This window comes from Erinaceus europaeus, chromosome 8, assembly GCF_950295315.1.
Source record: "Erinaceus europaeus chromosome 8, mEriEur2.1, whole genome shotgun sequence".
Lineage (NCBI taxonomy): Eukaryota > Metazoa > Chordata > Mammalia > Eulipotyphla > Erinaceidae > Erinaceus > Erinaceus europaeus.
This window is the reverse complement of record NC_080169.1, coordinates 23,273,679-23,297,009: the sequence shown is the minus strand read 5'-3', so window position 1 is coordinate 23,297,009 and position 23,331 is coordinate 23,273,679. Positions and strand designations below refer to the sequence as shown.

Below are 23,331 nucleotides of genomic sequence, written 5' to 3'. Positions count from 1 at the left end.
AACTGTAAGTCTTCGGTAGGGAGATACTTTGAGACCATGTCAAAATATTCCTTTTTGTCATCAAACTTTGACTTACAAACTTTAGCACCAGTTGAGGTTTCTTGCTTGATTTGACCATTTTGATTTTTGTCTCATGATGCTTTTTTATTGCTTTCATTTCTTCCATATTTAATAGTTGGTAGTCTGTATAAAGGGGGAGATTTTACCACTTTCAATTTATGTATTCAGTTGTTTATTTAAATCTTTAGGGACTCAAGGAAATTTTACTGGACTATACTTTTTATTTATCTTAATTTTGATGCTCAGACTGTCCCATTATTTCTAGTTGTTGGCCTTTCAAACTGGCTTCTATACATTTCTGACATGTCTCCAGTCCTTTCTGAGTACTTCTTTCTTTCTGGAATTAAATTACTTTTACAATCATCTTGTGCTTTTTCCCTAACCCTGGAAAAATTCACTGCTTTGAAGACCTCTTCTAACTATTAGTGGAAAGTAGATTATTAGAAATAAGATTGGTTGGATACACTTTATGTCATATTGTTGCTTCCAGGATCTCTCAGTGGAAAGAATGGTGAAACAAGAAATCTGAATTCGTTATTAATATATTTACTTATTTGCTTAAGCTCCCTGATATACAAGTCCTCTAACCCATTGAGTCACCAGCCATTCAACTGCTTTCTGACCGTTTTTACTTTGACCAACATAATAACGTAAAACTAAATTAACAGAGATTGTTGTGGCCACAAGGATATAATTTCACATCTTTTTCCCTATGACAGGTGCCAGCACACACCTCAGTCACACTAAATTGTCCTCCTTCTTTTGGATCCTGAGACCTGCTATAATTAGATCATAGATTATTCATGATTTACCCTATATTTTCCCTTGCTTCCTCTCTTACATTTCACCTATGAGTGAAATCACCCAGTATTTGTCCTTTTGCTTCTGACTTAATCTCTTAGCACAAATCCTTGTAGTTTCGTACACGTTGCAGCAAGTAAAATTTCACTCTTTCTTATTGCCAAGTAGTAGTATTCAATTATGTGTATATGTTACAACTTCCTTATCAACTCCTCTATCAGTGGACCTAGGATGTTTCCAAATTTTGGCTGTTGCATGTTTTTGCAATATAGGCATGCACAAATATCTTCATATAACTGTTTTTGTGTTCTTTGGCTATATATCCACCATCTAGTAACTTTTAAAAATAATTATTATTTCATTTATTTTATTTGATAGGACAAAGGGAAACTGAAAGGAACAGGGAAAGTAGAGAAGGAGAGAGAGATCCCTGTACCAATACTTCACCACTTTCTCATGAAGCTTCTCCCCTGCAGGTGGAGACCGTGGGTTTGAACCTTATCCTTGTGAATGGTTGTTACCTGGTCCCCTATTTAATAACTATTATATATTTTTTCTTCTTACCAGATCACTTCTAAGCTCTCTAACTTTTGTTGGTGCCAAGGATTGAACCTGTGGCATAGGAGCCTCAGGCATGTGGGTTTCTCTGTATAACCATTATGCCATCTCTTCTGCTCAATAACTTTTAAATGTTTGATGCTTATTGTGACTATTTAAACTCATTTGAGAATTAGACATAATCCTTGGGAATTTTTCTTCAGAGAGTCAGAAATGACCGATCTGTTTGCCTTAGCATATTAAATCAATACTCATTTGGATAAGATAACAGATAAAAACAATACTGCTTGCAGGATAAAGTATAGACTTGTTATTCAAGGACCTTCACGACTTCTGCAAAACTGATCTAACTTTTGGTTATTAGTGGGGAAAAGCATATATTTTGAATCCAGAAAATTTGGGGTCAATTTGTTGTTTCACACATTCTCTCTGAGAATCTTGGGTTCATTTTTTAAATTTTATTTATTGGGGAATTAATGTTTTACATTCAACAGTAAATATAATAGTTTGTACATGCATAACATTTCTCAGTTTTCCAATAACAATACAACCCCCACTAGGCCCTCTATCATCCTTTTTGGATCTGTATTTACCCCCCTCACACCCACCCCAGAGTCTTTTACTTTGGTGCAATACTCCAATTCCAGTCCAGGTTATACTTTTGTTTTCTCTTCTTTCATTTTTTTTAAAAAATTTCTCAGGGCCTCAATTTTCTCATCTATAAAATGGACAAAGAGGTCACTTTGTTTGAGGGCTAAGTAAGTTATTGTCCCTTACAGTACTTTCTAAAATGGAAAACCCCATGTGAAAATAACATTTTATGCACATACCTATTAATTAGTTATTAACGAAAGGTACAGAAAGATGTAACACTGTTCTAACGAGTCTCAGTCATGTGCCTCCCTCAACTTAGAGCAATCTTTCTTCATATCTCTGTCTTTTAGTAGTTATATTTAGTAATTTAGTTTCCTTCCCTTCCCTCTTGGATTCTCAGTTATAAACAAATATGGACAATAGACTTCATGAAGAGAAAAATGCATTGAGGGTCCAGGGATATGACATAGTGGTTGTTCAAAAACATTCATGCCTCAGGCTCTGAGGGTCCAAGTTCAAAACTCAGCACCACAACAAGTCAGAGCTGAGCAGTGCTCTGGTTAAAGAAAGAAAATGCTGGGTGAATCACTCACTGTGTTTTCTGTCATCTAAGTAGAAAGAGCATCTCATGAATTTGCTCACTAATTTTTAATGTGCTGTGTACTTGTAGTTATTATAGTACTACTTCAAAGCACATTTTGTAAAATTAATAAAGTATGAGTAGTTAGAAACCTCTCCCATTTTGTCTGCCAGTACATCTTTGCTGAGAAATGCAGTTAGTGGAACTGTGAGAAGAAGATTTGATCTGTGGATCATAGACAGAAGGATTACTAAGGTTTTTATATATTCTTTCCTTTCTATTTTATATATTCTTTCCTTTCTATTTCAGGAGAAAAATAATATGATTGGGGCCAGGCAGTGGTGCACCTGGTTAAAAGCACACATTACAGTGTGCAAGGACCCAGGTTCAAGCCCTTGGCCTCCACTCTCTCCCTACCTCCCCCTCCCCTCTCAGTTTCTCTCTGTCTCTATTCAATAATAAATAAATAAAATTTTAAAATATATGTAAAGAAAAATATGAATTCCATTTCACAAAAACAAGTGAAGTTATACCAGAGAATTATTTATTATTTAGTAAAGTAGTCAATGTATACTTGCAGCCATATTAATCATGTTTATAAATATGAAATATAGAACTGAAATTTAGAATTTCTGTGATAAAATCTTAAAAAACAAATACACATATGTATATGGAAAAATTGAGCTGTGTGGAGGCCTGAATTAATTTTTGCATGTGAACATTTGTTTTCAAGGTTTCCTGTTGAGATTAGAAGTTTGTACCACCACTTACTAGCATAACGTCATGGAAGGCTGATTCTACACTTGGTAAGCCATACATGTTTTCCCCCTTCTAAGAGATTCATAATGCTTGTCTGTGTAATAAAACTATGAACACTCCATCAGTAAAGATTCTTTTTAACTCTTGCCACTCCTAATTTTCTTTGACCATGGAATATTTTAAAAATAATAATTAAGGGCTGGCTCAGTGATACATCCAGTTGAGCACACATGTCACCATGCACAAGGACCAAAGATCAAAGCTGAGGTCCCCACACCAGGGGGAAACAGTCACAAGTGGTGAAACAGGGCTGCAGTTGTCTGTTTTTCTCTCCTCTTCTTGATCACTCCCTTCACTCTAAAATTTCTCTCCATCTCTATCCAATAAATGATACATAAAATAAAATTAAATATGTGTAACAAAAAATTTAATGCTCTCTGGGACATTCACAGGGGAATCCTGGACTTCACACATCAATTAATAATTTTAAAAATCTTTTGAGGTTGGCATTTAATTTGCTATGCGCACAACCCTGGTTCAAGCCCAGCCCCTATTGCACTAAAGGAATCTTTAGTGCTATGGTGTTTTCCTCTCTGTTTGCCTCTATCTTCATTTTTCTTTCTGTCTGAGGAAGTCAGCTAAAATTGGTAAAGTCCCTGTGATGACAAGAAAAATCATTTGAACCCTCCTTGGGGATAGTAATAATATTTCCCCCCACTTATCTCAAAATTAAATGGCTTTGTTAACAGCTTAAGAAGTATATTAAAATAGATCAAGCAGTACATGAAGGTAGGTTACCAGATAAGCCTCTGTTCACCATTTTTCTTTATCTCATAACTTTAGACTGTTTAAAATGAGATATTATAGACCTGGCAAAATAGCTCACTGGGACAGTGCACCCGCTTTACCTTGATTGTAGCCTCAAGCGTGTAAGTCCAAAACTCTCCCAGATGAACCACCACTTCAGCCTGCATAGCTTTATGCTTTATGCTTTGGAGACTGGACAACAACTGTATCCACTGTAAACCATTAATTCCCCTCCTCCCAAACACAAAGAAATTCTGGCTCTTCAGCCTAACATGAACACTCTATCCTACTCTGTCGGCTCAGTGTAACAACTGACTTCCCCACGATTTGCATAGTCTAAAAATTTAATGGAAATAAAGTTATATAATATGTAGCCTTTGAAATCTAGTTTCTTGCACTCAGCATGATGTTTTCAAATTTCATTCATTTTGCATCAATATTTTATTCCTTTAGCAGTAAAGTGATGGAGACTAACAGAAGACTAGAGGAATATGAAAGTAAATTAAGGGAAGAATTGGTGAATTGTCATGCCAGGATCTACCTGTTTTTGACATATGTGTACCATATACGTGTGCCAAGGTGAGCTATCACCCCGGTCTTCCCTCTGGGAAATTATGATTTGACTGGGTTAGAAAATGTCCTACCAGAGGGAGGAATGCCATATTTTCCCCACATCCCTTTTCTCATGAACTTGACTTCAAACCTTTTTATACATATTAAATGTACCTTCTTTGCAAAATCTGCCTCCTAAATTTTTCTGTAGCTCAACATTGATGCTGTTCTGTGCTGTGAGGGATGCCAGGCTTGCATCTGTTTGTGAAAAATAAGTACCCGCAATTAGGGATGTTTGTATTTGTTTCCTGCTTATTTCACAGACTTTAGAAAGAAATTTCTTGGGTGGGAGATGCTGCATGGAATTTCAGCTAAATCGTTAAAATGTAAAAATAATCAGCAGAGAGAGTGCACCATGCCACCTTACACACCTGAAAGAATCACTGTAATGATAGGATATTTTGTCAGATGTCTCATAGAAGTTTAAGATAAGCCACTCTTCAGATTTTAGGGGGGCAAGCAGAGTTCTTTTACTTAGAGCAGGCAGAGCAGGACTGGGCACAGAATCTACCCTTCCAGGGAAATATCTTGGAGCATCTGACACTTAGGTAGGCTTTATTCAGGGTCCTCCTATTTTGAGTGTAACTTATATCCCACTAGCTGCTTCTTATTATTGATGGTTAAACACAATAGTACTTCTTTTGTTTGCAGAGAATACGGGCTCTGTAGCAGCTTATTGGGAGAGTGTTTTGGAGAGTATTCTGGCACTAGCTTCGGGAGTTTCTAATTTGAGTCTGATTAATCATTTGTGTATGGTTTCCAGACAATAGGAATACAACAATCAACAAGACAGTCCCGACTTTCATGGGATTCATAATTTGGTTGAGATTATTCAGCATCGTGATAGTCTCCTGTTTCCTGTGAGCTCTATGCGATAGTCTGAAGTCAGCTCATTCATTTCTCACCTATGTTCCCTATTCCCTAGAAAGATTCAAATGAGAAGGAAGGAAGAAGCTTTTTTTTTTTTTTTTTCCACGAAGAGAAAATATTTCTTTACTGGTGTTCATGAAGGCAGCAGTGATGTTCAAATTAACATTACATTACCATTTTGTTTCAGGGAGCATATGTGCTAGAATAATTGGGAGGGGAATTGAAATGCAGGAGGTGGGTTCTAGGGCAAACAGCTGAGGCCATTAGGCCACCTGATTTTCTGGATCATGACTCACAGGATCATAATGGGCTTTCTGTGTAATTTCTCTTAAAACAAAACTTGCCATGTCCAGGCAGTGGCTCAGTTCTCTTTACACAAGACACTCATAGTGGTTTAAACTCAAAGTGGTTTAAAGAAAAAAAACACTTTTTAAATTTCATTTATAAGAAGGAAACACTGGTAAAACCATAGGGTAAGAGGGGTACAACTCCACACAGTTCCCACTACCAGCACTCCATATCCTATCTCCTCCCTTGATAGCTTTCCTATTCTTTAACCCTCTGGGAGTATGGACCCAAGGTCACTGTGGGAGGCAGAAGGTGGAAGCTCTGGCTTCTGTAATTGCTTCCCTGCTGAACATGGGTGTTGACAGTTCAATCCATATTCCCAGCCTGCCTCTCTCTTTTCCTAGTAGGGTGGGATTTTGGAGAATTGGAGCTCCAGGACACATTAGAGAGGTTGTCTGTCCAGGGAAGTCTGGTTGGCATCATGATAGCATCTGGAACCTGGTGGCTGAAAAGAGAGTTAACATATAAAGCCAAACAAATTGTTGACCAGTCATGAACCTAAAGGCTGGAGTAGTGCAGATGAAGATTTGAGGGGGGGGGGGGGTCCTGCATTTTGTAGATAGCTAGTAATATTTTAGTTCTATTCCAAAAGGCCTGTAGCTTTACTAGTTTGTTTTTGTTTTTTCCCTGAGCCTGAAATCTGATATGCAGGTGGATCCAAGTTATTGTCTGGGGAGATGATGTCATGGCTAGAAAAAGGACCAGAAAGCTAGATCAGGGAATATGGGAAAGGTGTATTAATATTGTTGACTGTAAACCCATTGATTTGATGTGATCTGGGGCCCATATGCAGTTTAGGAGCCTTTGTGACCTCTGCATCCCTATAGAGCTGAGCTCACATTCTGTGGTCATGAGTAGGAATGTTCCAAGCTGCCCCAATATCAGGACTCATCTTCCTTAGATGTAGCATAGAGTATGTTGTCTAGCCTCCCTTCAGAGGACAGAACATTCTGCTTCCTCTATAGAGCCTATATTTCCTCCAGCCCTGGAACCTCTAGGGTGGGGCACACGTTCCTGCATGCTTCTCTCAGTTCATACCAAATGATACTGCATATGTTGATCCCAAACTAATCAATGCAAGAAGTATCACCTCAGCATGCTTACTTCAGACTGTGTCCAGAGACGTCAGGCATGGAATGTCAACCCTTCAGCCTCATTACTCAGGTGACACCTTTCCTTTCATAGGATTCTTTACTTCTATTCCAGGTGGTTCACTTCCTAACAAAGCCCCAAAACCTAGATATAGACCAGGTCCCATGAGATAGAGCATATGTTCATGTGTCCATAAATTAGGGCAAAATATATACCTGAAAGCAAAAGTGAATTATTTTGGGGAAGAAATCTGACTCAGAGTGGACTCTCTTTGTGTGTGTCTCTGCTCTACCTCCCTTTCTCCTCTTGATACCCCTAAAATATACAGTGGACAGTAGATTTGCATAATTGTCTATTCTTGCTATCCCTTTTTTCCTTTCTCTTTCTTCTTCACCTGGATTTGGTTACTATTTTTTCTCAGACTGGAGTCATTGGCTAACTGGTATTGGTTAAACTGCTTCAATCCTTGCTTCAGTTACTATTGTAATTTCTGAGGTTGGTGATTGCATTTGTCATAAAGGTATTTAGTATATCATGGCTTGTACTCAAAACACAACAACTGAGAAACAACAGAATATAAAAATAAAAAACACATCAATTAAAAAAAAGGTTAAACCAAGAGCAAATAAAACTGCTACTACAATGAATGAAGACAAGAGCCCAGAAGAAACTATAAATCAGCCAGAAGTAACCATAGATAAGAAAAGTATGCAAGCAATAATAACCTTATTAATCACAGAAATGAAAACAACTTTGGAGGTAAGGGCTACCATTGTTGATCCACATTGAGGGCCAGGTCCTGTAGGGGCCCATATTTGGGTCCATTATATAGGAACACAATTTTCAAATAGTTTATCTACTAAAAGTACTAGTATGCAAAATATGTACAATTTATAATTCTCTGGTAAAGAGACAACTGAAAAATTAGGCAAAGGATTTGAATGGATAGTTATCCAAAAGAAATTATACTTACTACCCATAGGGAAAAAAATCAAAGCAGAATCTGATCTCCTTTTCTCGTCTATGAAATTCCTAAATATTTCCATCCTTCACCTGTATGAACTTTCTGACATACTTCTGTATAAATACTGAATGCTAACCAATTACGCCACTGGAACTCCCTGACATACTTCTTACTGTTTATTCAGTGTCTTCACTTGGGTGGTAACTAGTTATTGTAACTTTGACATATTTTATAACACTTCTCTTGCTGGTCCTGATAGTTTTATAGACCTTCCCAAGTGAATACATGAAAGTGCCCTTCTTCCAGTTGCCTCAACAAAGCACGTGGACTTACCTTTCTTCCTCTCTTCCTCTCTAGCCCCAGTTGCTCTCTGTCATCAGTACTACAACTCTCACACGAAGTATATCCAGGAGACCCCTTGTCAGCATCTGCAGTACCACAACCCTGGAACAAGAAGCCAGAATTTCATTGTGGATTACTGCAACAAATGTCTTCCTGTGTCCACCCTTAGACCAGTCCAATCTACATTTTCCACATGAATTGTCAGAGTGAGCCTCCTAAATGATAAGTTGGGTCCTGTCATCTCTTACTTGACTTCTCTAATGGCTTCCTTGTCTCCCAAGGAAAAGGACAAAGTCCTTACATTTTTCTGCTAGGCATGACCTTATCTAACAAAGGACATCAGAGTTCTCTGTTCTTATCAGGGTTGATGTCACTCTGTACTGGATGAGTTTTTTTTCCCCCTGAAACTAGCTGTCCTGCAGAGACATCAGCCACTGAAAACAGAGAATACTAAGAGAAAGTAGGTGGCAGGATGAGAATATTTCTTTTCATGAAAAGCCAAAAGGGGGGAGGGATGTTGATGCCTCAGTAATAATGTTTTTATATATAGCAAGTAACAATGCCAGTCTGTAAGTTTAGATATTTCAGGGGTTTATTTTAGTTATTATAACACAGCTCAATTTATATCCAGAGCAGTGAGGTCCTAGAGACTTTTCTAAGATGATGGGAATGTTCATTATCTACACTGTCAAATAATGTCATCAATTCTGAGAAAATGCCATAAAAACTAGGACTTCTCAGTCAACTTAAGGAATTCCTATCGTTATTTCCTCATTGACTCTAAATTTTATAAAGATCCTTGAAGATGTCTGTTTCTAAATCCTCTGTCATCTGCTGAGTTCTTACTTGGTTTACTATCTGAGGTCACTCAGGAGTCTATCTTTTCTGGTTTTCTGGTCATTTAGTGATTATTATTTGAGACTTTCGTGTTTGTCTCTCTCTCTGTGTGTGTGTGTTTGTGATTAGACTCTAATATTTGGTTCTCTCATAGAAAAGAGAAGTGGGCTGGTGATACATGAGATGTGTCAAATGTAGATAAATTGGTAGCTTGTGAGACATGTTAAACATAGATAAAGTAAGGCTTGTGAATACTGAACACAGGAAGAAAATGAAAGAGCAATGAGATGCCTAATTTTCAAAAAGCACTAAATATTCAGAGGCACCTAATCTATAAGAGATATACTCCAAACACAGGAAACAAGTAAGGCACTAGATATTCATGCTGTCTTACATTAGTCACCCATTGGTAGTACCCATTCTACCTAAATAAATTCAGAGCTGCTCATCAGGCCAACTAGGAAGTTACACATATCTAGCAAGATATATACTTCTCTGTTTCTCTCATGTAAAACCATTGTCATTGTTGGTCCTTATTACCATTGTTGGCATCTTATTTCTCTTGGACTTCTTCTTTTTTTTCAAACCTCATCTTCTTTCCCTGCAAAACCCCATCAGTAGGAAAGGGTGGTGGCACAGAGAGATGGGGCCTGTGAGTACCATATGATAAAGGTTTTAGGTGTGACTAATCTGCCTTGCTTCCATCTCTTACCTAAGATGTTACACAAGGTGGAAGATGAATGCTATCTCTCTCTCTCTTTTTTTTTGTTGCCCTTTTTTTTGTTGTTATAGTTATTATTGTTGTTGTTATTAATGTTGTCGTTGTTGAATAGGACTGAGAGACATGGAGAGAGAAGGGGAAGACAAAGAGGGGGAGAGAAAGATAGACATCTGAAGATCTGCTTCATTGCCTGTGAAGTGACTCCTTTGCAGGTGGGGAGCCGGGGGCTCGAACCGGGATCATTATGCTGGTCCTTACGCTTCATACCATGTGCACTTAACCTGCTGCACTACCACCCGACCCCATCTCTCTCCTTTTTATTTTGGCTGTGTGTTTTAAGTTGATTTAATAAAAATGCATGTCTCTAACATCTTCTAAGAAACTATTAGCTGGTGTCCATATATATATATATTTTTTCCTTTATTGGGGATTAATGTTTTACAATAGACAGTAAATACTATAGTTTGTACAAACATAACATTTCTCATTTTCCACATATCAATACAACCCCCACTAGGTCCTCTATCATCCTTTTCCAGGACCTGTATTCTCCCCCCAACCCACCCCAGAGTCTTTTACTTTGGTGCAATACACCAACTCCAGTCAGGTTCTGCTGAGTGTTTTCTCTTCTGACCTTGTTTTTCAACTTCTGCCTGAGAGTGAGATCATCCCATATATTTATTTACTTATTATTTTTTAAATATTTATTTATTTATTTTTCAATTTTTTAAAAATTTATTTATTCCCTTTTGTTGCCCTTGTTGTTTTATTGTTGTAGTTATTATTGTTGTTGTCGTCGTTGTATAGGACAGAGAGAAACGGAGAGAGGAGGGGAAGACAGAGAGGGTGAGAGAAAGATAGACACCTGCAGACCTGCTTCACCCTCTGTGAAGCGACTTCCCTGCAGGTGGGGAGCCGGGGTTCAAACCGGGATCTTTATGCCGGTCCTTATGCTTTGCGCCACCTGCGCTTAACCCGCTGCACTACAGCCCGACTCCCTATTTATATTTTTGATAGAGACAAAGAGAAATTGAGAGGGAAGAGGTATATAGAGAGGGGAGAAAGAGAAAGAGTGATTAAGGGAGAGATACTTGCAGCACTGTCTCATCACTTGTGAAGCTTCTCCTCTCCCCCCCCCAACCCCGTCCACAGCAGGTGGGGAGCAGGACCTTGAGCCCAGGCCTTTGTAATGTGTGCGCTCTATAGGGTGTGCCACTGCTTGGCACCCTGACTTGAATATCTTAATTTAGTCTCTGAGCTTTTCTAATCTAGCATCTCAAGGATAGTTTGCCTGGTAATATATTTTGAGGCTACTATGTCATCTTATGATTTGAAGGTAGACAAAACGTTTGCTAACACTAGAAGGAGAGAATCTACCTTAGACTCTGACTAGATAGACTGCACTGTATCTTTATCTACTACTGTTGTAGTGTGCGAGTGTGGGAGATGACTACAAGATTTGCTATTTCTATGCGTTCCAACTGAGTGAGATGCTGCTTTTGACAGCTCTCAGGTTTCTTCCTGTGCAAACTTGGCCAGAACTGAGTTCTTCTTTGGAGTGTCTAATAATAAAGTGGCTAATAGAGTTCTTCCTCCTTATTCCCCAGTTGGAAGACTCTGTGTCTACTCCAAAAAAGCATTTTTCCCCCAAATCTGTATAAATAATATGCCTCTTGTCCTTAAGAACTTCAGTTTTGATTCTGCTAGACCTTTGAAATGTAAGAATGTTTTATCTTGAAGGATTACCTTTCACTGTGAAAGTCAATATCTCTGTGCATTTTTTCCCCTCCAGGGGCTTGGAGGGGCTTGGTGCCTACACTATGAATTCACTGCTCCTGATGACCATTTCCCCCCCCAATTTTGTTTCTCCTGTTGTTGCTCTTGTTATTATTGTTATTGCTATTGTTGTTGCAAAGGACAGAAAGAAGTTGAGAGAGGAGGGAAGACAGAGAGAGGGAGAGAAAGACAGACACCTGCAGACCTACTCCACCACTTGTGAAGTGACTCCCCACTGCAGGAGGGAAGCTGGGGGCTCGAACTGGGATCATTTTGCCGGTCCTTGGGCTTTGAGCCATATGCGCTTAACCTGCTGAGCTACTGCATGGCCCCCATCTCTGTGCATTTCTGTCAGAGTAACCCTTCTCTGAGGACACACACACACATACACCACCCCAAACCACACCAGAAACACCACACCACACAGACACATGCATGACCTCTGATACCTAGGTGAGAAGAATCATAGGTTATACTTCAACATACTGTGCTTCTCCATTTGTGAAAGATCACACAAAACTCCAGCTTGGTCTTTAATAAAAGAATTCCTGTAAGTTGGCCCAACCCCTGTGGAGAACTCTCAGAAGGCTAGAAGTGGACCTACCTTATGACCCTGCAATTCCTCTCCTAGGGATATATCCTAAGGAACCTAACACATCCATCCAAAAAGATTTGTGTATACCTATGTTCATGGCAGCACAGTTTGTAATAGCTAAAACCTGGAACAACCCATGTGTCCAACAAAAGATGAGTGGCTGAGCAAGTTGTGGTATATATACACAATGGAATGCACTAAGCTATTAAAAACGGTGACTTCACCATTTTCAGCTCATCTTGTATGGAGCTTGAAGAAATCGTATTAAGTGAAATAAGTTAGAAACAGAAGGATGAATATGGGTTGATCTCACTCTCAGGCAGAAGTTGAAAAAGAAGATCAGAAGAGAAAACACAAGTAGAACCTGAAATGGAGTTGGTGTATTGCACCAAAGTAAAAGACTCTGGGTGGGGGTGGGGGTGGGGGTGGGGGTGGGGGTAGGGAGAGTACAGGTCCAAAAAGGATGACAGGGTACCTAGTGGGAGTTTTATTGTTATGTGAAAACCTGAGAAATGTTATGCATGTACAAACTATTGTATTTATTGTCCACTGTAAAACATTAATCCCCCAATAAAGAAATTCAAACAAACAAACAAAAAAGAATTCCAAGAGATGTCTGAACCTAGGGTTCAAATGTATCTGGGTTGACTCTTGCTCTGGTTTTTATGCAACATCAAGATGGTGACTGGCAATACCATATCAACGTTATCAGTACATTCAGGAGAGTGCTAAGGGTACTGGGATATTAGTCCAGTTTTGAGACACCTTTCATACCCTCTGTTTAAAATTTCACTCCCCCCAACTGGAGTCTCTGAAATATGCATACAATTTCATTTTTTAAATATTTAGTTTTATTTATGATTGGATAGAGATAGAGAGAAATTGAGAGAGGAGGGGAGATAGTGAGGGAGAGAGACAGAGAGACACCTGCAGCCCTGCTTCACCACTCTGAAGTTTTCCCCCTGCAGGTGGAGACCAGGGGCTTGAACCTGGCTCCTTGTGCACTGTAGTGTATAAACTTAACCAGGTGCACCATCACCTGGCCCCCACAATTTCATTTTTAATAGATTATAACTCTGGTTTTTAAGGGGACTAGCAATAATGCTTATTGATTAACTTCCACATGCAAGGCATTGCTTTCCAAGTGTTTCCTTAAAAAAAAAAAAAGTTAATTTCCTCTGGCAGAAAAAAAAAAAAACAACAAACAACCCTTAAACCCTCATTATCTAACCCCTAGAATTAACTTATTAGAAACATTTCCATCTGCTGTAGCCAGCTATAATCAAGCTCTTCTGAAAGGAGTTGTGGTAGACATTTCAGGGAGGGCATGACACAGAGAGTCTTGAGAAAGATGGGCCAGTAAAAGGAGGTGAGGGGAAGCTTTTCCAATCACAGTGTGCCTACTCCATAAAAATTGCACTGTGGTAGTCCTGAAATAATTGATGTACTAATTCAAATCCCTACAGATTCATTAAAGCAACCCTAATAAAAGAAAATCTCTCCTTTGCACCAGGATTAACCAGTAGTTTACTTATAAATATGAAAGTAATGAAAGGTATTACTTTAAAGCCTTCTCTCATTTTGCCTCTTCCTAAAGGTTCAAATTAGGATGCTGGGTAGTGGTGTACCTGTGCAAGAATCAGGGTTCAAGTCGCTTTCCTCACCTGTAGGGGGGAAGCTTCACAAAAGGTGAAGCAGTGCTGTCTTCTCCCCCACTTGCTCTCTTTCAACCTCAAGTTTTAACACACAAAAGATAAAAGTTCAAATCACAGGGATTTAACATTATGTTAATACTTAAAACTTCAAAACACTGATAATTGGATGAGAGTAGGAGTATAGAACATAGAGGACTACTACTGCCTTGTGATAGCCAATTCATGTTAGATAGATTAGTCCAAGATGATTAATCAGCAGCTCAGGTTAAGATGGCTCATTCAGACAATGGAATACTATTCAGCTATGAAAGAACTGTTGATATATGTAACCATGTAGAGGAATCTCAAAAACTTGCTAAGCAAAAGAGACTAGACATAGGAAAACATATACTGCATGGTTCATTTGTGGTGAAACAACAACAGCAGTGGTTAGAAAGGAGAAAATTTAAGCATGAAGGAGTTTTCTGGGGTGATGAATGTGTCTTGTCCCGTGGGTTGACTACACAGGCATACATGCTGTCAGATTCCTAGAATTATATATTTAACCTAAGTCTACCCTACCAAACAAACGCTAACTAAAATATAATTCTTCTTCTAGCGTTTGCCCTTCTCCCATAGCCAGTCAACAGCGTCAGGTTGAGCCTGATGTAAAGTTTCGAGACCTCCTTTGAATCTTGCAAGGTGACAGTCGTTGACTATGTGGGTCATAGTCTGTCTGTAGCCGCAGAGGCAGTTCGGGTCGTCTCTGGCTCCCCAGCGATGGAACATAGCGGCGCACCGGCCATGGCCTGTTCGATAGCGATTGAGGAGGGCCCAATCATAACGTGCTAAGTCAAAGCCGGGTTGACACTTGCAGGGGTCTGTGATGAGGTTATCTAGCCACAGAATTGGTCAATAGCATGATTGTCAGCTATTATAGTTATATTTAGCATAGAGTCAAAAGGGGAAGTTTTTAAAAAATTTTTTAAAAAAATTATTTATTTTTATTTATTGGATATAGACAGCCAGAAATGAAGGGGAAAGGGGAGATAGAGAGGGAGAGTGACAGACACCTGCAGCACTGCTTCACCATTTGTGAAGCTTTCAGAAGGGCAAAATTGTATAACAACCAAACTTCTTTATATCCAGAGTTTCCAACATGTCATGTTATTAATCACCATATTATGCATTATTTGCTTCTGAAATACAGATAATGAGGTCTACTCCATCAATACTGTTTTTAAGTGCTTTTTATTTATCCATTTTTTTTTAAAAAGATAAAAGTAGACCAGGTTAAGTCCCGCTTCATTTAAACAAGTTCAAATGACTAATTGTCACTATTCTACTTCTTAAAAATTCCCTTTGTACTAGGAAAAAAAGAATATTAAAAATAAAGTAAGGGCCAGGTTTGAGTCTGACCCCGCCCCACCCCACCCCCGCATTGAAGGAAACTTCAGCTGTATAGTTCCTTTCACTATTTATCTCTCTGTTTCTAAAAAAAAAAAGTATTCCCCAAACCTTAAAGTACTGGAGAAAAAAAATATATTTTAAAAATGTAGCTTTACCCATGTGGTGTACTCCATATAGTGTATACTATTTAACATAGAACATGATATATAATATGATATATATATATTCATTCTTAATACATAATAATAAAGTGTTAGCTGTTTTTTTTATTTAAGAAAGGATTAATTAACAAAACCATAGGGTCGGAGGGGTACAACTCCACACAATTCCCCCACCCAATCTCCATATCCCACCCCCTCCCCTGATAGCTTTCCCATTCTCCATCCCTCTGGGAGCATGGACCCAGGGTCATTGTGGGTTGCAGAAGGTAGAAGGTCTGGCTTCTGTAATTGCTTCCCCGCTGAACATGGGCATTGACTGGTCGGTCCATACTCCCAGTCTGCCTCTCTCTTTCCCTAGTAGGGTGTGTCTCTGGGGAAGCTGAGCTCCAGGACACATTGGTGGGGTCTTCAATCCAGGGAAGCCTGGCCAGCATCCTGATGACATCTGGAACCTGGTGACTGAAAAGAGAGTTAACATACGAAGCCAAACAAATTGTTGAGCAATCATGGACCCAAAGCTTGGAATAGTGGAGAGAAAGTGTTAGGGAGGTACTCACTGCAAACTCTAGTGTACTTCTGCTTTCAGGTATATATTTTGCAGTAGTTTATGGATACGTGTGAACATATCCTCTCTCTCACAGAAACTGGTGTATATCTAGGTTTTGGGACTTTGTTAGAAAGTGAACCACCTGAGATGAAATTAGAGTATACTATGAAAGGAAAGGTCTCACCCGAGTAATGAAGCTGAAGGGTTGTCATTCCACACGTGAAGTCTCTGGACACAGTCTGAAGTGAAGCATGTTGAGGTGGCAATCGTTGTGTTGGTTAGGTTGTGATCGGCAGATGCAATATTATTTTATATGGATTGGGAGAGGCATATGGGAAAGTGGGCCCTACCCAAGGGTTCCAGGACTGGGGGAAGTAGGGGCTCTATAGTGGAGATGTGAGGTTCCTGCTGTCTTAGGGTTCCAAAAGACAATCGATAGTTAATGTTATCATCACATTATTTGGTAATTGGGTTAACTTTGAAAAGTCCTTTTGTTAGGGTTTGCTGTACAGTACCCAGTATCTTGTATATAGCTGTGCTATTGGTTGCTTCTGATCTACTTGGTCTAGGCTTTTGAGAGAGTCTGCATATCAAATACACAGCCTATATATTAAAAAGATTCAGTTTGTGTTTTGAAAAACTTTGAGACATACAATTGATTTTCCCCCTCTCAAATTAATTAACTAGTGATTTATATGTCTACATTTTGCTAGGAGTGTACATAAACACCATTCCCACCACCAAAAGACAGTGACCCATCCCTCCCACCCACTCCCACCCCCCACTGGCCCAGGAAGCTGCATGTCTACCCCTCAATCACAGGGTTTTTACTTTGGTGCCCTACTTACAATTTGGTCAGGTCCTGCTTTTAGTTTCCCTTTCAGATCTTCTTAGTCAACTTCTGTTGATGAGTGGGATCATCCCATACTCATCTTTATCTTTCTGATTTAGCTCACTTAACATAATTCCTTCTAGCTCTGTGCAAGATGGGTCAGAGAAGTTGAGTTCATTGTTCTTAGTAGCTGCATAGTATTCCATTGTGTATATATACCACAGCTTTCTCAGCCACTCATCTGTTGTTGGGTACCTGGGTTGCCTCCAGGTTTTAGCTATTATGAATTGTGCTGCTATGAACATAGGAGTACTAGTGTTAGGTGTTTTATTAGGCTTCCTGCCTCCACTGTTTTCACACATACATTGGTCTTTGACACAGGGGTAGCCACTACTTTTTAAAAATTATTTTATTGGGTGGGGTCAGGCAGTTGCCATCTGGTCCCGTGCACACATTACAGTGCACAATGACCCAGGTTCAAACCCTTGATCCCCACCTGCTGGGGGAAAGTTTCACAAGTGGTGAAGCAGGGCTTTCTGTCTCTTTCCCTCCCTATCTCCTCTCCCTTCTCTACTCCTCTTTGTCTCTAACAATAAACAAATTCCAAAATCATTTTATTGGTGTGTAATGGTTTACAGAACAGTTGTTGCTACATAGATACAATTTCTTTTCTCCCTGAGATATGTATCTGCAGAGCAATTTCATGCCCAACTTAGGTCATTTTCTACTATCATGGAGAGGTGTGACTCCCTCTCTACCTCTCTCTTCTTCTCCTTCAGCAGAGCCCTTACTTCTTATATTAACCGATGATATAACTGAGCAGAAGCTCATTTGTTAGGCTAAGTAATTCAGAACACCCTATAGCATACTTTCACATCTTAATCATTTTCTATTCCTCTTGAAAATAAAAATCATGACTATTTTCTTCATTCAGCTGTCCCTGTTGTTTATTCTTTCCTTGAAGTTGTATTTCACTCCTTGAGATATCTTAGTTGGTTTCTAAGAAAATGAATATTTTGCCACAAACATAGAATTATGACTTGCAGTAGGGAATAAACAACAAAAAATAAATGAACTCTTAGGAAAAAAAAACTTAATCCTGCTAATGTCAAAATTTGATTGAAAACTGTTAAAATTAACAGTGGTCTAAAGTTTTTTAATAAAGCAGTAATTTATATTGACATTTTTTCAAATGATTATAAGATACATTGAGAAAGAATTTATGGTTCAAACATATTTATTGGCACTAATGCCAACATAAGTAAAATTTTATCCAAACTTTTTAACTTTAGGTTCAAAGATATATATATATATATATCACATATATATTATATATTACTATATATATAACACATATATATTATATATTTATATATATATTCCACCTGGGTTATTGCTGGGCTCAGTGTCTGCATGGCTTCATTGCTCTTGGTGGCCATTTTTTTATTTATTTAAAAAAGGAGACATTAACAAACCCATAGGATAAGAGGGGTACAACTCCACACAATTCCCACCACCAGATCTCCATATCCCATTCCCTCCCCTGATAGCTTTCTTTATTCTTCTGGGAGCATGGACCCAAGGTCACTGTGGGATGCAGGAGGTGGAAGGTCTGACTTCTGTAGTTGCTTTCCCCGCTGGACATGGGCGTTGACTGGTTGATCCATACTGCCAGCCTGGGTGGCCATTTTTAAAGTAAATTGTGAGAGATCGAGAAATAGAGAGAGAGTCAGAGAGAAGGAGAGATACCTGCAGCGTTACTCAGCCATTTACAAAGTTTTCTCCCTGCAGATGGAGAACAGGAGCTTGAATCCAGATCTTCACACACATAGGAACTCTACTAGTTAAGCCATTGCCTGGCTCCACAACCAATATTATTATATTAGTGATCATGATCATACTCTCTCTCAAAATCAAGAAGTATACTGATTACTCTGCTTCAAATTCAACTTTTTGAATTCCTGTGTTTGTATTATATGCATATATAATATCTAGCAATATACATTATGTAAGATTTTACTATAATGTATGTTCTTTGGTTTACCATTTAATTTTGTTTGTTATATATTACGTTCTATATCTCTAAAACATCTTAACATTTACAGCCTTTAAATTACATCTGGGAGAATTCTTATTCTGATTACTATACTTGAGTATTTGTAAGCCAATAATAAATTAATTAAAAAATAAATTAAGGATTTTCTCTGTATCAAGTTTTTTTCTTTTCTCTTTCTTCCTTTCTTTCTTTCTTTCTTTCTTTCTTTCTTTCTTTCTTTCTTTCTTTCTTTCTTTCTTTTTTTTTGGCCTCCAGGGTTATCACTGGGGCTGATTGCTTGGACTACGAACCCACTGCTCCTGGAAGCTAGTTTTCCCCCTTTTGTTGCCCTTGTTGTTTATCGTTGTTGTTATTGCTGTCATTGTTGGATAGGAGAGAGAAATGGAGAGAGGAGGGGAAGATAGAGATGGGGAGAGAAAGACATCTGCAGACCTGCTTCACCGCTTGTGAAGCGACCCCCCCCCCCCCCGCGCCCCCGCAGGTGGGGAGCCGGGCCTCGAACTGGGACCCTTAGGCAGGTCCTTGGCACTTTGTGTGCGCTTAACCCATTGCGCTATCGCCCGCCCCCTTGTATCAAGTTTTTTTTTTCTTCCCCTTAAAAAATGAAACTGCTGGGAGTTAGATGGTAGCGCTGAGGGTTAAGCGCAAGTAGCACAATATAAGAGGACTGGCCTACGGATCCCAGTGCGAGCCCTGGCTCCCCACCTACAGGGAGTCGCTTCACCAATAGTGAAGCAGGTCTGCAGGTGTCTTCTCTCCTCTTCTCTATCTTCCCCTCCTCTCTCGATTTCTCTCTGTCCTATCCAACAAAAACGACATCAATAAGAACAACAATAATAACTACAACAATAAAACAACAAGGGCAACAAAAGGGAATAAATAAATATTTAAAAAAATAAAACTGCTGTATCTTTTTTGTGGGGGAATGGTGGGGAGTGATTCTCTCCAGAGTTTTATTCCAGGATGATTTTTTTCAGAGACACAGAGAGATAGAGAGAGATGGAAAGAGAGAGAGAGAGAGGCAGAAGCCCATAACATTGAAACATCTTCAATTCAATGTAGTCTGGAGTCAAAGCTGGGTCACACACGGCAAAGCAGAGTACTGTCCAAATGAACTATTATTCTGGCCCTATATCTTGTTAGCTACATATTTTTAATTGTTTTAACATTGGCTTACAAATATTACAAGATTTTAGGAGTGTAATTTCACACTCACCACCAAAGTCCCTGTGCCATTATATCAATCAGAAACCTTTGATTACTATCTTGAGAGAAATATTCTAGAATCAACTCAGAGAAGTTGGGTTTTAGGGTCAAAATGGTTCCATGGCTGCCAGTTCTTAGCAACATCGACCCGCCAGATATTCGTCGGGATGCGGTATCATCTAAGTTCATTTCCCACGTCTACGCTCGACCGGACCTGCCAATATACGTGGATATCTTCGCCCACCCAGTCCAACGCTTGACGTCTCGTCACCCAATCTGGTCCCCTATGCCTACACTGAACTTCTCTGTTCCAGTCTCTTAGAAACAGAGCTGGCAGTCAGCTGAGGTAAAGAACAAACACCTCATCACAGACCCCTGCAAGCGTCAACCCGGCTTTGACCTAGCACGTTATGATTGGGCCCTCCTCAATCGCTATCGAACAGGCCATGGCCGGCACCGCTATGTTCCATCGCTGGGGAACCAGAGACGACCCGAACTGTCCCCTGCGGCTACAGACAGACAATGACCCACATAGTCAACGACTGCCACCTCTCCAGATTCAAAGGAGGTCTCGAAACTTTACATCAGGCTCAACCTGACGCTGTTGACTGGCTGCGGAAGAAGGGCAAACGCTAGAAGAAGAAGAAGAAGGGTCAAAATTGTGGTTTTCTTAGCACAGTGCTCTATGTATGCATTCTAGGCCTTTACACAATGCTTATTAAATAAAGTCCTCACTATATGCACTTTCTAATATTGTAGACAATATGATGATTTTTACAAGACAGGAAAAGAAGTTCCAAAATATTTGGGGGGAAGAAAGCAAACTTCTCATTGAGCAAGATCCAGGGGCTCTGTTTTACTTGACCTAGCCTTGTTTGTGAGAAGGATGCATTCAGAAGCTAGTCTTTCCCTTTTCATTTTATTTTTCCACTTTAAGGAGCTGTGCTTTGCAGGAAGCTCACAGTTTTGGGGAGGCCCTGGGGGAATACAGAGTGTTCCCGACTCTTTTGTGTTTGTTAATTTTATGTCCTTTTTCTTCTAAAAATGATTTCAGACTGATTAGATAGTTACATAAAACACACATAGGCTCCTAAGCTGAATATGGGCCCCAGATCACATCAAATCGATGGGGTTTACAGTCAACAATATTTATATACCTTTGGGAGCTGCTCTCTTCCCTGATCCAGCTTTCTGGTCCTTTTTCCAACCATGACATCATCTACCCAAACAATAACTTGGATCCACCTGTATATCAGATTTCAGGCTCAGGGAAAAAAACAAAAAAACTAGTATAGTCTCGGGCCCTTTGGAATATAACTAAAATAGGCCTACTAGCTATCTACAAAACAGAGACCTCCCCAAATCTTCATCTACAATATTCTAGCCTTTAGGTTCATGATTAGTCAACAACGTGTTTGGCTTCATATGTTAACTCTCTTTTCAACCACCAGGTTCCAGATGCTACCATGATGCGAACCAAACTTCCCTGGACAGACAACCTCACCAATGTGTCCTGGAGCCACACTTGCCCAGAGCCTGTCCCACTAGAGAAAGAGAGAGACAGGCTGAGAATATGGATCGAACTGTCAACACCCATGTTCATCAGGGAAGCAATTACAGAAGCCAGAGCTTCCACCTTCTGCATCCCACAATGACCTTGGGTCTATACTCCCAGAGGGTTAAAAAATAGGAAAGGTATCAGGGGAGGGGATGGGATACAGAGTTCTGGTGGTGGGAATTGTGTGGAGTTGTACCCCTCTTATCCTATGATTTTACCAATGTTTACTTTTTATAAATGAAAAATAAAAGAGGACTGAGTCAAAGAGAAAATATTAGTAAGCAAAATTATTTCTAATATGTACCTTTCAAAGTCATATGGAGTTAGAAAAGATGTGACACAAATTTGACTTTGAGTTTCTTTAAGGTCAGAGGAGAGATGGAAACAAAAACCAGCTCCATAACCAGTTTCCTAGGAGAAGAACCCCTGTTCTAAGGTTCCTGAAGTCCGAAATAGTGCTGTCTTATTTTCAGCTATGTAACTTTTAAGTTTCCTTATTGTGACAGGTGCTGTCACTGAGATAGACTAGATTTCTAAACCCTGCTTCCTGAAGTGCCACACACTTGATGACTGAATCTTCTACCATGTGACTAATAATACAGTCAGCCTTCTACTTTTTTTTTTTTTAAATTAAGAATTCTGCTCAGCTCTGGCTTTTAAGAGTTCTGCTCAGCTTTGTCGTAAAGTAATTAATGCTGGAGACTGAACTTACACTGCTTCTGGTGAACTCTTCTTTTTCCCTTCTTTCTGCCTTTCTTCCTTCCTTCCTTCCTTCCTTCTTTCTTTTTTTTTTTTTTTTTTTTTGCCTCAGGGTTATTGCTGGGCTCCGTGCCTACTACGAATCCACTGCTCTTGTGGCCATTTTTTTGAATTTTTTCTTTAGGGGGAATAGGAAAGAGAGAAATTGAGGGGGGTGGGGAAGATAGGGAGAGAGAAAGAAACCTGCAGACCTGCTTCACCACTTGTGAAGTGACTCTTCTACAGGTGGGGAGTTGGGGACTCAAACTGGGATCCTTGCGCTAGTCCTTGTGCTTCATACTATGTGCGCTTAACCTGGTGTACCACCACCCGACTCCCTGGACTCTTCTTTCTTATCTTACAAAATTTCAGCTGGATGCAGAGAGGGGGGGGAGACACTACAGCACCACTCCACTATTCATGAAGCTTCCTGTGATGCCATGCATGTTGCTCCATGTGGTGCTGGGACCTCAAACCTGAGGCCACATGCATGCCTAAATGTGGACTATACTGGGTGAGTTATTCCCCAGTCCCTATATCTTTTTTTTCTTTATTTCTTTTAATTTATTGATTTAATAATGATTGACAAGATTGTAGGGTACAGTTGTGGGATACAGTACAAGATTAGAGGGGTACAATTCCATTCAATTCCCACTAAAAGTGCACAGCAATCTAACTTGACTTAGTAAGTGCAGCAAGCAAGTAGAAAGACATCCTTTTTTCTTTACTTTTCGTATATATCAGCTTCAGATTGTCTTATAGGAAGACAGGACCAGCAGGGCAGGAAAACAGAAAATGTGGGCCCTGGAAACAGCTAACTCTTCCTAAATAATGTAGTACTTTACAATTTACCAGAAATTCTATTCTGACAAA

General features: G+C 39.5%; 1 long non-coding RNA gene across 5 annotated transcripts in view; it reads left to right on the top strand.

Annotated features, from left to right (window-relative positions):
* LOC132539881 (uncharacterized) overlaps window positions 1-22,042 on the top strand; it is a 57,066-nt gene extending 35,024 nt beyond the window's left edge. For 4 of the 5 annotated variants that reach the window (XR_009551155.1, XR_009551159.1, XR_009551158.1 and 1 more), the window contains 3 exons: window positions 3,327-3,399; window positions 4,613-4,738; window positions 8,403-10,264. This is a non-coding gene — a long non-coding RNA (uncharacterized LOC132539881). Of the gene's footprint in view, window positions 1-3,326; window positions 3,400-4,612; window positions 4,739-8,402; window positions 10,265-21,613 lie in introns of those variants that run through there. The other variant, XR_009551156.1, reaches the window with a different exon arrangement.
* The last annotated feature ends 1,289 nt before the right edge of the window (window positions 22,043-23,331 follow it).